An 18,934-nucleotide genomic window follows, 5' to 3' on the forward strand; every position below is an offset into this window, starting at 1 on the left:
CAGAGGGAAGGGTAGAGGGAGAGGGAGAGGGAGAAGCAGACTCCCCAGTGAAGAGGGAGTCTGATGTGGGGCTCCAACCCAAGACCCTGAGATCATGACCTGAGCTGAAGGCAGATGCTTAAGTGACTGAGCCACCCAGATACCCCTATACCCAATTTCTCCACTATAAAGTTACCTTTTCCTCCTATGTAGTTAATATGTATTCCCTGGAGAAATGATACCATGTTGATACCAGGTCCTGCAACAAACATTCACCCAAGTTCTTGTCTGAAATAATTACCTCTGAGGTAGTCACAAGATAAGAGATTTTCCAACTCCATAATGCCTTCTACACTTGTTAGTTGACATTTTGTCATTAAAAAAAAAAAAAAAAGGAGCTGGGGAGCCTGGGTGGCTCAGTGGGTTAAAGTCTCTGCCTTCAGCTCAGGTCATGATCCCAGGGTCCTGGGATCGAGCCCCACATCGGGCTCTCTGCTCCACGGGGAGCCTGCTTCCTCCCCCCTCTCTCTGCCTGCCTCTCTGCTTACTTGTGATCTCTGTCTGTCAAATAAATAAATAAAATCTTAAAAAAAAAAAGGAGATTTACCTTCTTTCCTTTGCATTTCATTCATCTGTATTTATTAGCACACTTGGGGACTCTTGTATTTGCTTTACATTCAATGTGTTATTCATTTTGTCATTCTTTTGGAGATTCAACTCAACCTAAATTTAACCAAATGTTAACCTAAATTTAATCTTCATGCCAGTTAGGGCATGTTATGCTTGGTATCAGTCTTTGAACATTTCCTTGCTTTAAAGCACAAGCTAGTCCAGGCTTATCACTAGAGTCATTTGATGAACACATTATCTTAATGAAGTCCTTTAGGATCATCCCTTTCTCTATTCCAATTAGGAAATCTTTGTTCAATACCGTGAAATGTTTTTCCCATGATTTCTTCCATAGGCTTCAATATTTTACCTTTCATGCTTGAATTGAATAAGGAGAAGAACCAGACCTTGAGGATGAAATGAGGCACTATCAATTACATAGGGCCAGCAAGCATAAACCAGAACTGTCCTGGGGAAACTGGGTCCATGCCCAGCAGAACCCCTGAAGCCCACTGATGACATGCATTGTTTGCTGGCCACCTCCCAACCTCAGTGCCTATAGATCTCCCCATCATGCTGATGTCCTTGCTCTTCCTCAAACCCATCAAGCACTCCCTCATCCTTAGCATGTGTTGTCCACTCCACCTGAGCTCAGCAATCCCCAACATCCGTTTGTTCCCATCGACTTTTCATTGGGGTCTCTGCTCAAAGTCACCTCCTCAGAAACCCAATCCAGAAGAGTTCTGCCCTAAGCCTTCAGTCACTCTCTACCCTCTTAACTTGCATCCTGTTCTTCGTGGTCTTTACCATTGCTGGATGTAAGCTGACGCTGGCTCACAAGCTCCAGGAGAGCCAGGACAGATTCTCTTCCTATGCCCTGTCACGGTCATGACAGCATCAGCCACCCAACAAGGCGCAATCAACATCCATCAAATTCATGCATGTGTGAGTGTTTGCTCCTACCGTGTCTTCACATTCAATGGACCTGCTCTTTCCCACCATGGTGTTTTTTTTCTTGTTTGTTTGCTTTTCAATGTTTACTTGCTACTTTTGTCTGCTTATTTTTCTGGAAAAAAATGTTAGAATCCCATTCCCAATTCTAAAATAAATCAACAAAAAACACATCTCACCTCTATTTGGGTTATTTTTTGAAATTGTTTACACTTAAAAATTAACTTGGAGGAAAATGCCATTTTTACCATAGCCTGCCTTAGCAGGGTACAGAATCCCCACTCTTCCTTCCCTTCTGCAAGTTTCTCTTATGGCTCTCAGTGTGGCTTTTGTTAGTCTTCAAGATGATTTCCAGGTATTTTGTGGGATATTTTGTGTTACTATAGTGAATGGGATCCTTCTGCTACCATGTCTTCTCCCTCGGAATTTTGGGTATACAAGAAAACTCTTTCAGGTGTTGATTTTGTCCACATGCTTGGGTGAATTCCCTGCTGACACATGCTTCTTTGTCATGCACTTGGGCATGGGAGAGGTGTGGCTGGTATAATTGTAATTGTAATAGCACCATTCATGGCAACAACCATAGCCATGGCTGATATTTGTAACAGCAACATTCATAGAAACAATCATAATAATCACATGACCATGGGGAGCCTAAACTGTCTCCAACACCTACAACACCTGGAGCCTAGCACAGGCCACAGGCCCGCAATGAGTATTTGTTGGATAAGTGAATAAATTAGCAGCCATTGTCATAATCCCCATTCCTGCCCCCCTTCCCGGTTTCACTGAGTACCCCAAGTGAATCACTGACTCCAATGATGACCATTTTTAGAATAAATATCCTTAATGTGTGAGGCAAGAATTCTTTCTGTTCCGGTTTCAAAGAGTTATATCTGAAAAAGGAACAGAACTGTATTAAAGCATTTGCAAAACCTTTGAGATGCTTATATAGCTTTCTTTTCAAAAGTATCAATATGATGTATTATTTAAATATTATAGCGCCTTTCCATTCCTGGATATAAATTCTCTATTTCTGTGTATGTGTATGTTCAGATTTAGTACAAAGGGGTATGGTAGGATTTTAATTAGGATCTTTACATTCTAGTTAAATATGAGATTACAAATTGCCATACCTGTGCTGTGTTAGTTACATGTAGAAATCAGGTATAGGTAAGCATTTCAAAAATGCATTTTCTATTACATTATCAGTACAATTTGCTTAAAAAGATACCTGAAATCAGAGCTTTAAGGAGTAATTATTTGAAAAATTCTACAGTATTTTTTAGTTATTGGCACTCTTGTTTAAAAGCTTCTATTATTTAAAAAATTTGCACAAAATATTTCTTCTTATTGACATTTTCAATTTATTACTACACAGTTTGATGAAGTAGACTTGTTTTGCTGAGAAATGGTGTCGTATTTTTTCTTATAACAACTTACAGATTCCTTATTTTATTTCTTTGCATTTTGGAATTTTAAAAATTAGATTTAACAAAGGTTTGGCATTCTTACTAATTAGGAAAGGAAGCAATTTTTAGCTGTATTTGTGGATTGCATCTTTTTGCCAATTAATTTCTGCCATATTTCTGTTATTCCTCTGCTCAGGTTTCTTTATGACTAATTTTATTTAAAAACAAAATAAAAAAGTGAAGCCTGAGGTGAATATTAGTACATGTACTTTTGGTTATTCTTTTTTTTTTTTTTTAAGTGTACGCTTCTCTCTGAAGACCTTACTGGTGGTAGCATATGTGTTTTGAAATAGTGTGATCTCACTTCTAGTCTCATCTGAGTAACTGACCATTGGATATTTTCATTTACTTCTTAACCTACCAGTTTTTTAGACAAGTAATTTTCATTTTTGTTTATTTTTAAGTTTCTGAGTGATTTTGGTACTGTCTTTTGAACACATTTATTAATGTTCAAGTTCATTGTACTGTGTTAAAAAATGTGTTTTGAGCAATTTCTAGTTTAGGAAATGTATGAGATCTGTCAAAGAAAACATGGCAAATTTTCTAAATTTTCATGGACACAAAATAAGGAAGAACTCTTATTTATTTTAGGAAAAATTATAACATATCTATTCATTTCTCCTTATTAATTACATTGATCAAGTCTCCTATGCTCATATACATTTTGTGTGCATTTTCTCTCTCTTGGAATGACAATATTGCTTTAAAATCTTGTCATTGCTTTTCTGTTAAATGTCTTTTGTGATTATAATAATTTTTGCCTTATCAGTTTTGAGTCAGTGTATATATAAATCTCTAACACCCTTATCCTCTTACATTGGATTGGGTTTTAGGGTCATTAATGGCCCTCTTTGCTCCCATTTAATGTTTGCTTGGAATTAAATTTCTCTGCAACTCTATGTCTTTTCCTTTATGTGCTAACATTCACTTGTTGTATATTTGCTCATGCTTTTTTTTTTTATCTCCTTGTTTTCCCCCCTTGGGGATATATTTTTGTAAGTAGCATGCCAGGGAGAACCTTGGTATTTTAATAAGTGGGTTAATCCATTTCTTGTCCTGCTATGCTTTTGTGTTTTGTGCTCTCAGCCTGAAAGCTCCCTGTCACTCCGTTTCTCATCTGCCCTTTGCTATAGAGAAATGTGTTTAGCTTGCTCTTATCTTCTGAAATGGTTTTGAACTTTGACATTCAAAATGTAATCTTATCAGAACACTGCTTTCCCCTGTGTTTGGCCCTGTGAGATGTTCTGTGGGAAAAAGATCTCCGGTCAAACCTCATGAGGAAGGAGGCATACTGTGTACCTCCTAAGATAGTCTTAAAACATGGCAGTGGAGAAAATGCTCTGATAAGTCCTGCAGTACATGTCTTTCCCTTTTTTCTGAGTCACCTTCTTAGGAGGGCTTATACCACTACTGTAGCTTGAAGTCTTCAAGAGGTTATTTCCCCCAAATGTCGGCCAAGTATGAATTTCTGAGCCTATCGTGGTATAATGGGGAAATTTTCAGTATTATGTTTCTCTCTTATACCTCATCAGTCCTAAGTCTCAACCATGTGGTCTAATGCCCCTAAGAAGAGGATGGTGAGCACGTTGGAGCAAAAAGATTCACGGGGTAGGAATGGAGATGCATTTGACTTGGAGGAGGTCCCCATGGGGAATGAAAGGGTGGAGAACCTTCAAAATGGGAGGGAAAAGGAGGCAGAGGGGACAAGGGTAAAGAGGTCAAAGCCAGAATCCTGACTCCTCCAGGGTTGAGTGGTCTAGGGATAGTAAATTATAATAACCCTAGAAAAACAAGAAGTAAAGAAGAAAGCAGGGTGTCTTTTGTCTCATTTTCTGTTTGGCGCTCAAGGAGACCAGCCAGGGGCAGAAACTGTGCACCCAGTGGTCCAAAGGCATTTAGAAGAAGGAAGTTGGGGTTTCTGGAAGGTCCCATAGGCGTGGGGACTGCCCCGTTGCAAGGCTGCTGGAGGTGCCTTACACCCTGAGGACCCGCAGCTCCAGTGAGATCCAATGTGGGATTAGAAGGTTCCTGGCTGTGCCTAGGGAGCCTCAGGCTTTCACAGCAGGGCCAGAAGTGCACAAACAGGACCAGAGCACCCCTCAGAGGTCTGAGAGAGATCCAAGCCTCGGTCAGAATTCCTTCTGGAAACAGGGCACACTTGAGTTAGGATATCTGATGTAGATCTGAAACTAATCATATACTATAAGTTGGCTAATTGAATTTAAATTTAAAAAGGGGGTTATCTGATGTAGAGATAGAGGAGCTATCTCCAAAGTGTGTCTGAAGGCAGGGGACCACAGGCGATAGTGCAGAGTCCTGGGCAGGGCGAGGGAGTACTTTCCGAACCCAGAGACATGGGAGGGCTGCACAGAGGAAGCTGCCTTCCAGGAGATGAGACAGTTAGTCAAGGGACAAGGTAGCCCTCAGGGACTCCAAAGGGAAGGAACCAGGGGCATGCTCCTCCTTCTCTCTGCCTCTTGCTAACATACCTGTTTGCTGAACCCAACTGATCACCACAGGACATGGAAACCAATGAATGAGGTCCATGTGGTCCAGCTTTGCAGGGCCCAGAGCAGGGTGGAGAGGACACCTGTGCACCTGGAGAACAACACCCAAGGACAGCACAGGGACCAGCATTGGATTCAAGCCCTTCCCATTCCCATGCTGGGAGGCAAAGTCCACTCTCCTCTCTACGCAGGTGGAATCTTGCTGGGGTGATGGGGGCGGGAATGGGGGAGAATTGCAGAAAAGGAGCTCAGCACCCCCTTCAGCAGGAAACTGGCATGCTTGGTCCAGCCTCTTTGCCCTGCTATCTCTTGGGTCCCGGAGGAGGGATTCACATCCATAGAAGACCGTGATGTAAATGAGCCCTAGGTATGTTTGCATACATGAGCGAAGTGTGTGACTATGACCTGATCCACAGGTACGTGAATATTTAGTATGAATCAGCTTTAAATGTTTGTTTGTTTTGGTGGCAACAAGTTATTCTGATGAAAAACCTTTGTTTCATGGTTAATGCCTCAAAATGATTCTCAATTTTCCTTGCCCAAATCAGCATCCGTTATTTATAACCCATAGTTTGTCCAACCGTGATGTCTTTACATTTACTTCCCTTTAATTGAAGTCGTGAGTGATTAGGAAACATCCGGGGGCAGCCTCAAGAACCTGTTGACTGGAAGTCTGGGTAGACTTTCTGAGGAAGCTCTGCAGAAGTGGAAGGCATGGCCCGTGTCTCTCTTCCTGTGACGTGTTAGCATCAGGAGTCAGGACGTGACTGGACTTGCTGCCACCTGGACTTGAATGAGTTGTAAAAATATCTGTGCTCCGAGTGACTTCTCCCTATCTTTGCTCCTGCTCTTGGTGTGTACCTCCATCCCCCAGGCTTGCGGGGGGGGGGGGGGCACGGGGTTGGAGGAATACAGTCAGGACATCTGGCGAGGATGTCACTGGCCTGATCCATAGAAAGTTCAGAAGGTTGATGGTCCTGGTTGGATCATCTGTGGGTGGTAGGAAGAACTGATAACAGAACCCCCCAGAGTCACTTCCAGGACCAACACCAGGTCCCTCTGTCCCCAGCTGCCCCACTCACTCTGAGGCACTGGGTCCTCACACCTGAGTCTTCCTCATAGGGTGGGCTTTAGCCTGAGCAGGGATTCTCAATGCTGACTGCACATCAGAATCCCCTGGGGCTCTGAAAGTGCTGGTGACTTGTTTTTACCTCCATTCATGTGTGTTGGCATCTGTGTCTTTTAGGGAGACCAGGTGATTCTAATGTGCAAGTAGGCTAGGACTGAGAACCACTAACCCCTTCCTCCTCACCTGTCACTCACACATCTCCCTAGAAGGAAGAGGAGCAGTGGCTCCTGGGTGACTCCTGGGGAGTGATCTGGGCACTTCAGCCCAGCTTCTTCTCACCCCACTTCTTGACCCTTTTTGATTGCCTGCAGAGAAGTGTGCTCTGGTCTGTAGACCTGCCCTGAAGTCAGGGCCATCCCCTAAAGGTGACATCTTGCATGTGTCTAGCTCTGCTCATGGCCAGAAGTGTATCTACTAATTCAGTGGCAAAGTATTAGGAGCCCACCTGGCTGAGATCTCAAACCATATCTCCATTGAGCTTCGGTCATTGATAAGGCTAATATTCTCATCTCTTGCCTGGCATTTCTTTCTTCATTTCATTGGTTCAAAACACAGACTATGAAAGAAGGGGTGATATATATCAACAACCTCTCCCCTGGGTTCAATCTGTCTGATTGGCATATGCTTCTCCAACTGTAGGGGAATATGCATGGAATATTTTGACTATTTCAAGAATGCTTGTATTTGTAATGAATACTTATGGAAGCAAATCAAATTCATTCTCATTATAATAAACACTTGCTGTGTATTCCTTTGTTTTTATTTTAGTTTCTAAATTAGCCCTCTGGAGATGACAAGTACATATATGGTGTGTGTGTGGGGGGTGGTAAAGATGATAAATACAGAAAGGGAAATTAGGGTGGAGCCCTGGGGTCTTAAATGTGATTATATGTGGCTCAGCCTTAACATGGTCCATCGGGATTTGCTCAGAGAGTCTGGCCTGCCCATGCCTCCACACAGATCTTGTTAGAAGGGCACCTGTGTCATAGTGCTTGAGGCAGGTGTTCCCCAACCCAGACCTCATCACGGACTCAGCATACAGCCTGGAATGCTGCCCTAACCCTAAACCAGAGCAAACATTACTGTGTAAGATGACATATGCATTTTCTTTAGGCTTCCTGATTCATAGAGAAGAAATGTCCTTTCAGGGGAAGTTGCAGTAAATTATTTTCCTCGCAGAAATATATGAAAGTTCTCCAGTCTTTGCTATAAAGGGATATGATTCTTCTTTATTCTTAAGAAAGATACTATTCTTCTTTATATCTTAAGAAAGATACTATCACATGGTTACTTTAATCTTTATTTTGTTGATTAATGCTAAGATTAAACCTCTATGTTTTTCTTCTTTTTGAATTAAATGTCTTCTTTATTTTCCTCTTAGAGTATTTTTTCTAATTGATTTTAAGAGCTCTATATAGTAAAGCTCATGTAAATTGAAAATATTCCCCCTAGGTTGTCATTTACCTTAGTTTTGCTCTTAGTGGTTTTTCACAAAATCTTTATAGTTTCTATATTAACATACATCACTACTTTTTTCTCCATATGATACTGAAAACAAAGCTCATCTCAACTTTCAACTCATCTCACTGTATTAATGAACAACTATATTCTGAAAGAATGACCAACACAGAAAAGTCATCAGTGTACATGCAGAGATGCAGGAGGTCAAGAAAGGGCAAATAATCTGAGAAAATAGAGAAGAGGTATCTCTTCTATGAAATAGATGTATTGCAAGAAATCAAACATTTAAGAATGCACTAACAAAAATCCTCAAGGACATTGAATTATTCAAAAGAAAACCTCCACTAACGTCAGAAGAGATGGACTTCAGGTGGAAAACAGGATTGCAATATTTTTTAAGGGAGGTGGGGATCAGTGGTTTGGCCACTGCAGAAAAATGAGTTGGTGAAGTAGAAAAACAGTCCGAGAGCTAGAACCAAAGAACAGGGAGATGTAGGTCCAATCATTCATTCAATAAGCATTGGAGTACCTTCCATGTGCCAGGCAATGTTTGGGACTGAGCCAAAGCAATGAACAAACAAAGTCCAAGCTGTCATGGAACTTGTGTTCTTCAGTGGGAGATAGGTAATGAAACGAAAATGCACGTGATTATGTATGCTCTGGAGAAAGGTACAGCAAGGAAGACAGGGCTTGACTGGGGTGGAGAAGATTCTTTAAAATTAGTGGTCAGAGGAGTTTTCTCTAGTTCAGTAACGTTTAAGAAGAGGCTAGAATGAAAGTGGGGAGGGGCATTTAGGTGGCTCAGTTCGTTGAGCATGCCACTCCAGTCATGATCCCAGGGATATGCGATCGAGCCCCAAAATGGGCTCCCTGCTCAGCAGGGAATCTGCTTGAGATTCTCTCTCTCCCTCTGTGCCTCCCCACTCCCAGCACTCTCTCTCTCTTTCTCTTAAATAAATAATGAATCTTTAAACAAACAAAAAGTGGGGGAGCAAAGGATAGCTGTAAGAAGAGCATTCAGACAAAGGGAATAGCTAGTGCTAAGGCCCTGGGGTAGGACTAGGCATGGCATTTCAAAGAACAATTGATTTATTTCATCCATTTGGAAGCACACACAGATCTCTCTCTCTCTCTTTCTTTCTCTCTCATTTATTGCAAGGAATTACCTAGTTCTCAACTGCTCTTAATATTAGGAAGTCTACTATCCCTGTCCTAAAGCCCAGCCTATCTCCACACCCTGTCACAAAGCCCAAGAAGCCTGGGGATCTAGATGGTCCACTGGACTCCCCTGTCTCTCATTGCTGGTTGGAGAGAAAGCTAAAAGATCTGAGCATGCAATGACATCACTTCTCTTGGTGCCACAGGAGTCATGTTTGAAAATGTTTTGCATATTCCAGTGACATCTACCCAATGGGTGCTGTTGGAGCCTCCCACGTCCCAGCAGGGACTGTGGGGTGCCCTACCCTTGGGCTCCAGGCTCTCATTCCTGTGGCCATGGTTAGGCACTCCATCTCTCTCCCCATGTAAAACCATTTTGGCAGGTTGACTGGGTCCAGACAAACTTTTAACTTTGGCCACGTGCTATGTTACGTCCAGTATATTCACTGGGTGTAAAATGGTGTACCAATGAAATCTCCATGCATAAATTTCAACGTAGACTTAAAAACCCAGTTGTATAGTTTTTTAAGACCCTTACCCACATTGAGGTTGGGACATGGAAATTGAGAGAGAGGGTTTTGGGGAGAGGCTATTGTGGCTATAAACACTCCTTCTCATCCCTCAGGCTGGTTTAAGGGTTTTCGCCAGGCCGCCTTAGAGATTCTGAGGCATGATCCCTGTAGTTTGTGGACACAGTGAGCTGACACCTGACTGCCCAGAGCAAGTATGAAGGGCAGGAGGAGATGGCCCACTGTGGATGAGTGAGTGGACAGAGAGGAGGGCATGCTGGGACGGATGTGTGCACCCAGTTTGCTGGGGCAAAGCATTCAGGAGTGTTTCCTTATTTGGGTCCACACGTTTCAGACCACAGTGCAAGATGTTGAATCCTGCGCTAAAGTACATCGGAGACAAGTTTGAGGTCCTGGAGAGTTCCCAGTGGGGAGCAAAAGGGGTAAGAGGCTGGCTGGGATTTATCCATATTATGGGAACAACAGGTAAGAAACATCCAAGGATCAGGGCAAGAATTCTCTAAAGAAGCTAGAAATTCCCCCACAAGCAATCAGTCAGCATAAACATGTGCTACTGAACTCAGAACGTCCTTGCTTTTCCCACAGCTCTGTAGCAGACTCTCTGCAGTGTGTGTGTGTGTGTCTATGTGTGTGTGTGTGTAGAGGGGGTGTTTGGGTGGGGACACAGGATGAGGGGAAATAAAGAAGGAACAGCCCCAGCCCCAGGGTAGCCCACTGCCTGCAGGGCTGGGCTGGGCTGGGAAGGGGAAGCTGCATAACTGGATAAAGCATGTACTTGAACTCCTAAAAGGAATGGACATTCTAATGACCAGAAGGGGACTGCATGTTGCCCAAGAATGGCTAGAAAACATGAGAGACTTCATGGTTTTCACTGGAGCAGTGAAAAACCCAGTGCCACAGAATTCATTTGAAGACAAGATTGCTTGGCCCCTCAATGCAACGTGTCCTCTGGTTTGATATGCTGGTTATGTCTAGAATTTCAGGAAAGAACACAGGGATAAGCTTATGTTGCCTTTATCACCTTTCAAGCTCTGCCCTTAAGGCTTCCACATGTCTTAGCTCATTTCATTTCCACCACCTCCTGGGAGGAAATGCTCTTATCTTACTTACAGGGACTCTGAGCTTCACAGAGATGAAGGAATTTGCCCAAGTTTAGCAGGTGACTAATGGGTTGCATCTGGGGTAAATTAAAATTCTTAACATAATCCAGTGGAGGAAGAGGGAGGCTGGAGGTATAAATGAACAAGATAAGCCTTGAGTTGGCAACTGTTGAAGGCTGGTGGTGGCAGATGGGGTTCACTGCCAGACTCTCTACTTTCATGGGTTTGAAAATTTCCATAATAAAAGCTTAAAAGTGTTTTGCACGTGCAGTTTGGTGAGAGCAGTGCAGGGATTGGTGAGAAAGTGCACACTGAAAATCACCTGAAGGGCCCCACCTGTGCATTTTGGTTGAGGACCAGCTCTTGGTGCAATGGCATCTCTAACCAAGCAGTCCACCTCCAGCTTGGGCCCCTGTCATCTACCCCGACTGCCTGCTTTGCTGAAATGGCCAGAGGAGAAGTGGATCTGGGCACCAGGCCTTTTCTGGCCCCTATGCCCATAACCTAACCTCTATGGGATTCTCCCCTGTCTTCATTCTAAAGTGACCCCCTTCCAGGGTCCTTCCAAGGACTTGGCAGGTGGGAAAATCAGATTTGCCCCCATGAAGAGTTAAATTCGCTGCATGATCTCAGAGCAGAGATTTGCAAAGCCACGATGAGAGGCAGAATGGGTTTGGAGCCATTAATGGAGGAACCAGACGCTCATTTGTCTAATTAACAGGTTTCAGGGTCATGCTCCTTTCTTCTCCATGCATGCATATCTCTTTTAAAAGTCATTAAAATAGTATTTCATGGAAGAGGGTTTGATCACAAGCACTGAGCGTCTAGTACATCTGTGGTTTTCAACCACTACTGTGACGTTAGAGTGGCTTTAACGGTGGTTTCGGCACCAAAGTTTATGAGTTTTATTTTTATTGGCCAGGATTAGAATGTATTTAAGATTAACCTTTTCAGTTGTCACAATAATTTCTTCTTGCATTCTGATAACATGTTTCTAAGTGTGGGAGGAGAGAGTAGAACCAAAGGTTGTCCCGGGCCACCCTGGGGATGTGAGAACCATCGTCTTGGTCGGGGGAAATCAAATGATTGAGATCCACTGTTTAGATGCCAGTAAGTGATGGTCAGGTTGGATTGAACATGAAATCCAGCCGTTTCTATTCAGAACAGAAGCATGGAGATAACAACTTGGATTCCTTTGAACCAAAACCTCACCCGGAGGGGATGGCACGTGGGAACAGAGGGATAAATCACTGTTTGGTTATAAGCTTTTTTAGGAAAATCACCACTAAGGATCCTCTAAGTGGGATGTCAAATGCTTGTTTTGTTAAAAGGTATTGATAATGATGAATTGGTCTTGGATAAAAGGTTTATAGTTAGAGGTAACTTTATTGATTCGGGCCTGGCTGGCCTCTTGGAAGTACAACATTATTTTCAGTAAATCGATTGTGTCTGGTTTGGAAAGGCTTTGCACTACATTTGTCTTAAATTATATTTAAATAATTGATTGCAATTTGTATTTGTTAATGACCTTTAACTGAACTGTCATTGACCTATGTTGGGCCACTGAGATCAATTTGGTGGATGGCTCATTCGTCTTTGTGACTTTTCTGAAATACTTGGTGTTATTACACACTTGAATGCTGCCCTAGGTGTTTAAGTCAGAAGTCACAGATTCTGGCATATTTCTGTAAAATAGAATGGAATTTCCATGAGGACCAATGTGTTTCTACTGCCTTTACAGCCATAAAGAAGATCCATGTACACACATCATCCTCCTGTTTTCGGGCCAGATTGGAAAATCTAGGACAGGGAAGGAAAAGAAATTCCATGTACTTCACATGGTGCACACCGTCTTTCCTCTGCAGTCCGGGGTCTGATTTCATTAAGGGCGTCTACAGCTACTCCACTTCCCACCTCCAGCCAGCATGCAGGCCTGCGTGCCATCTTTGTTTTTGGATTCTTTCCCTGACCCCCACCCTGTCCATTTATTGCAAAAATTCTCTTCACACTTCTTCTGGGCTGCAGAACTAAGACATCTCGCCCCATTCAACCACCCCATTCCACTACTCTGATCCAGATCCTGAAGGAGGGGGAGTTGGCAGGAAAATCATGGGTGGCTGCCTATCTCTTGGTATCCTGAAGGACCCCAAAATTGGGTAGCTTGTGCATTCAGGTTCTCAGGAGACTGGACATCAAATCTAGAAACCTGATTATGCCCTAACTGCACAGGGAGGGTGGCTACTCAGCGGTCATTTGCTTATCCAGGGCTTCCCACCTGGGTGCCACAGAGGCCCTGGTGGTCAGGGACCAAGCTCCCCAGCCCATGCCTCACCCAGAGCTTTGACTTTTCATCTTTTCAAAAACAATTTGCCAGCATCTCCTTCCTTCTTGTAGGGAAGTGGCAAAATTCTTGCAGTGGGGGTGGGGTATAAATGACTTTTTTGCTTCTGGAAAGCTTTAAAGGGGATCAGGCTATAGGAGATTAGAGTGAGCTACTTTGCTTTGAAATAGCAAAGTGTTTGAGTTTTCTGCAGTCAGCCTCATGCATGGGGGCTCAAGGGGTCAGGTTAGAAGCTTGACTCTCAAGGATGAGAGTGTTTTAGCTTCCTCGAGCTGCTGTTATAGGGGACCACAAACTGGATGGCTTTAAATGACAAAAATGTATTGTCTCACAGTTCTGGAGACTGGAAGCCTAAAATCAAGGTCTTGGCAGGGACAGGCTCCTCTGAAACCTGTGGAGGCAAGTCCTTCCTTGTCTCTTATAACTCCTGAATATCCAGGTAGCCATGTTGGTGCTCCTTGGCTTGTAGACACATTATTCCAGTTCCCTGTGTGTCTTCACATCTGTGTGTGTCTGTCTATGTGTCCAATTTTCTCCTTTTCATAAAATCACCAGTCATAATGGATTTTCCCCTCCCCCTTCCACCAAATGACCTCATTTTAACTTAATTATCTTTGAAAAGACTCTATTTCTAAATAGGGTCACAGTGTGAAGTAGTGGGAGTTAGGACTTTAATATCATATCTTTTTTGGGAAAGGGACACAATCCAGCCCATAACAAGGGGGAAGATTGAAGAAAATGCTTAAGGGGTAGAGATCCAGATGCTGGGATCTCAGGAAAATAAGCCATTTGGTGGGGACTGGGCAGAGAATTTTTGGGAATAGTGAAGTCTGACATTAAATTGGAAGGTTTTCTTAGTTCTAACCTATAATCACACTTTGTTTCCCCAAACTTCCAATAAAAGGTTTGTGCACAGCAGCCTTGAGTTGGTAGAGCTGGGGGAAGGATGGAAGAAGAGGTGTGTCCATGTTCAGGCAAGGGAGAGTAGCTGTTCTACTATCTAACTGCTGATTAGTAAATTGTCTGGGTCTTTTCCTAGATTATAAGGAGCATGGTGACAAGAACAGGGCTCTCTGTCTTATTCATCATGCAGTACAATGCCTGGGAACTAGTAAGAATTCCATAGACACTTGCTAAAGACATATATGAATGAAGTTGCTGGAGGAGAGGTAATCTTTTGGGTTGAGAGTTGGGCCAGTAGCATTCATCTGTAGTGAGTGGTAATAGGACACTTGCTTCTCTTCATTCCCTGCCTTCAGACCCCAGGCACAGTGCTGGCTTCCTTCTATCAGTGGTGGAGACTCAGGTAGTTTCATTTGGACGTTAATGGAGACAGCCTCCAGAAGACTGAAGAACTCAGGAACGATCAATTTCCGTGTTTGTAAATAATTGTCTTCCTGATTTGACATAGTGCCATCATGGAGGTGGATAGCTGGTGGACAGCAGCGAGCCTTTCCCTTAGTAGGTGCTCAGTAAATATTTATATATTGAATTGAAGTAAGTAATGTGAAGGGGATATTTGTGAGGTGCAGAAAGGAGGGGGATGTAATGGTTGAGGGTCTAACTTCTATGGAAACTAAAATTCAAATATACCAGTGAAACCTCAGTGAAATATATCAGTATCACCCTGACATTCTTAACAAATAGCTCAGCATCTCTCTCTCTCTCTTTCTCTTTTTTGTTTTTTTTTTTTTTTTGGCAAATCTTTATGATCCTTAGGTCCTCCTCATTTGTATGCTGCCTGGGGAACTGAACACGAGACCCAGATTGATACTGTGACATTTAAATCTTACCCGTGACATTTTCCCGAAGCTCTGCATAGCCAAGATGCTGTCTCTGGGGCGGTGCAGTGGTTGGGTGGGGCAGAGCATGAATTGTGTGCTCCTGGCTCTCTGGTCAAGCTCAAATCTGCTGCTGGTTCGTGGGTTCACAGAAGGTATTAAAAAATACTGGGGGCTATAGAGGAAAGTGTGTCCCAAGCCCTGACATAAAACCAGAGCTTGACCCAGTGGGGAGGACATTGAATGAATCAGGTGTCAGAACATTGAGTTCCAACATCTCCACCAGCCATATGACCTTGAGCCAACTTGCCTCACGGCTCAGCAAGGTCATTTAGAGGACTAAAGGAGAAACATATGCAAGTATTTTCAAAGTGGAGGATACCAAGGTCCTTCAAATGAATATACTGGAAACAGTTTGCCTGCTAGCAAACAGCAGGCCTTAGGTGGAGGAGGTGGGCCTTGGTCAGAAGGGTTCTGATAGGGAGCATCCCCTTGGCAAACACTTGCTGATCCACTTGGCTGAGACATGAGGGATCAGAGTCATCGGTTTGGCCTCTCACAAACCCATCCTTTGATGTGCACGCCCCACATCTGGCCGGTTGCAGCATTCGGTTCATCCCTGAGGGCAGGCCATCTCTGGCTACTAGACTCCAACCAGGGTCTTTTCACAGAGGGTCTGCTGATCTTGGAGCAGGAGTCATGGAGGGACTCTTTCTGTGTGTGATTCTCTTCTGTGGAGGCATAAAAGGCCATATGGTGATCTTCGGCCCATTGAAGTTCATACTGGGGTTAGATGCCCCCTACAGGCAGGACGACATCTCCTCTGACCTTGTATCTCCGATGTTTTAGTTGGGATTGGGTTCAGGATGATAGAAGCTCTTTTCTTTTCACCTAACAGTCGTGGGCAGGTGCTCAGTTTGGTGGGGTGTTCAGGGACTTAGGCTGAAGAAGGCTCTCCCACCCTCAGCACACGGCTTCCATGGCCACCATGTTGTTTCTGATCTAGCCAACTGGGAGGAGGAAGGACATGGAGGAGGGGACTGAGGAACTCCAAAGGACAGCCTGAAGAGAGACACTTTTCTTCATTTTCCACTTGCTAGATAGAACCAACCACATGGCCTTTGCAGTGAGGGAGACAGGAAAATGACTCAGAGAAAAGAAGAAATGGATTCTGCTGATGAGCTGTTGATCATTTCCAGGGTCATGGTGTAGTAGAGAGTAAGTGAATGCTCAGTGTGTGCTTGCTGACTGAATGGGCCCAGTGAAGAATTTAACTAGTTTATGTAATGATGGGCAGCACCAGCAGGAACATGATCTTCAGAGATTTTCTGCACACGGTTTCTACATATCTCATCAGGCTGAGCAACATTTCATTTAATGCTTATTGTCCTCAGAGTATCCAGGGCGCTGTCACATGCTAGAGATACCCTTTGAGGAACCCCAGGTCCCTGCCTGCAAGGCACTTTCCACCTATGTGAGGATATCCAGCATCTGTATATTAAACTGGCTACAGTTCCGCCGGAAAGCCAGATACTATTTTATTCATAACCAGAGGTGTATCCTTTTTAGTGGATTTATCTAAAATCCTTTGAACACTGAACCATATGTTGAAACCCTTGACGGACTATTAATCAAAATTTAGTTCTGGGCTCTGGAGCCCTAATGGAAAAAGCGTCTGTGTAAGTAGCCTTTTTGGGAAAATTACACATTTTACACTGAAGCAAGTAATCAAGTCTTCCCCACCCTTCACAATGGAAAAGCAGAGATGGCAGCTTAAGCAAATGAAAAAGAGGATGATTATATTCTAATGAGAATGCAGGGCTAGCGCAATTATAGACAAGTGGGCAAAGTTAGTGAAGGCTTTCTTTCTATTTTGTGAGTCGTTATACCCTTCGGCTTTCCTGCTGCTTTGTGGGGGTCAGAAATGGCCACCGATGCATTTGAATACATCTTATTGTGTCACTTTCCACTTTAAAGAGGGAGCTGGATTCTCAGGAACAGTGAAGACATGAAATCTGAGAGCCAGGAGGAGACAAGTGGAACCAGGCCAACAGCAGGAACCGTCTAGGGTGAGGCCATCTGGCACATCGCCTCTCTGCGCAGACACCCCTTCAGTTAGCGACATGAGAGCCTAATGTGGACAGGAAACTGTAGCACGTGGGAGAGAGTTCCGGAATCTCTGATACTCTTACTTGGCTTTGTTAAGAATAAAGTTGATTTGCATTGATGCCTTTCCTGCATTTGTCTTAGAATTTACACCGGCCCATCAGGCTAGTCAATTGTAGGGGCTGGTGAGGGGACAAGATAGGGCAATAGCGGACGGTGGATTGGAGTCTCCTGAGGTTTTAAACTTTGAATCTGTAGATATGAATTTGTCATGCTCTTTTGAAGTTGAAGTGTTGTTAATAAAAAATGTCTGATTTTTGAAAAAAACTATGTACCTAATTAAGTTGGATTCCAGGCAAAAGGGATAACATAATAAAGGCAAGGGTTGGAGCTATAAAAAAAAAAAAAAAAAAAAAAAAAAAAAAAAAAAAAAAAAAATGTCTGATTTTTGGATGAGAAAGTGTTTGTGTATATAAGTGAAGGCACATGCCCTAGAGTCAGCATTAATATTTTAATTATGTAAAGGATTAATTTATTTTAAATGTATTTTCTGCTCTTGATGTGTGCTGGCTAAGCAGCAGCTAATTCCTTTAAGATGCCAGACTCTATTTCCACGGGAGCAGCAGACCTGAATCCTCAAAGGTGTAAACTTCTAATTATAAGGAAAAAAAAAAAAAAACACGTGCATACACATAGGCTGTTAGGATGCCAAAAGCTATGATTTAGAATTTATCTAAGAGCATTTGTTTTTTGAATTTCAGGTTTAAACAAGATAAGCACACAAAACCCCCTCCCCGCCACCACCCTTCTTTTTTCCCACTGATGGCCAAGGAGAGAAGCTTCCTAAATATTCCTGAAAGAGAGAGAAAAGAGTGAAACTCTTTTCAAACTCTGAGAAAAAAAGGGACTTTGCTGTGTTTGGAGACCTAACAAGAGAGGAGACTGCCCGTGAATGGAAGGCCTCAGGTGCCTCAGGTTCTGCCAGCCCCAGCCTGGGGTGAGCGCTCTAGGAATGGATGCATTATGCCTGCCCACAATCAGGCTGTTCTCACAGAACCACAAATGTCCTCCCCATCCTTGAATTTGCAATAGTTGAGTGTGACTTAAAGGGATCTCCTGGGTCAGCGCGTATGATGAAGAGGAGAAGTAGGGAGCAGGAGGGAGTGAGGGAAGGAAGGTGTTAAATGAAAACAAAGTGTCCCCCTTGCCCATCACCAATAGAGGGGAGAGCCCATAGGAACTGCATAACTCCCCACTGCTGGTCAAGGCATTATTCCAGCTACCTGGTGAAGAATTATACTTGCTGCTACAAAGAATATACACATCTGAAATTCTATTAAATGTTGTTAGCTTGCAGAAAGTTTGAACTAATTAAAATCACACACCAAAACAGAATACTACCTAAAAAACAAAAAAATCATTGGGATTTTCAGGTAGGATAATCTTTACCTGTTTCTGCTTTTAGAGGCAGATTGGAATATGATAATTGAAGTTTGCATGATTTGTGATTAGCATCTCTACATAATCAGGACTTATGGCACACTGATTTCTCCTATTTGATACTTTCTGGAAAAAAAAAAATCACCAGTTCCTCTGACAGGTACTCTTTTCATGTTTGCTTGTTCTGTTCAATTCTTTTTCCTAAGTGTCTATTTATATCCTTTGCCCACCTTTCTCTTGTCTCTTAATTATTGATTTGTAAAAGCTTTTTATATAAGAAGAATATTAACTTTTGCCAATTTTGTCATAAGTAACTTATCATAGGTCTTTCAACTATTTCAGTCATATAGAAATCATTTTTATTATTAGT

At 43.0% G+C, this 18,934-nt stretch overlaps 1 non-coding gene across 1 annotated transcript; it reads left to right on the top strand.

Moving 5' to 3' along the window:
- The first annotated feature begins 18,550 nt into the window (after positions 1–18,550).
- LOC125096647 (U8 small nucleolar RNA) lies at positions 18,551–18,685 on the top strand. The gene has a single exon (XR_007126312.1). It is a non-coding gene; the product is annotated as a U8 small nucleolar RNA (small nucleolar RNA).
- The last annotated feature ends 249 nt before the right edge of the window (positions 18,686–18,934 follow it).

Source organism: Lutra lutra, chromosome 3 (genome assembly GCF_902655055.1).
Source record: "Lutra lutra chromosome 3, mLutLut1.2, whole genome shotgun sequence".
NCBI classification, from domain to species: domain Eukaryota; kingdom Metazoa; phylum Chordata; class Mammalia; order Carnivora; family Mustelidae; genus Lutra; species Lutra lutra.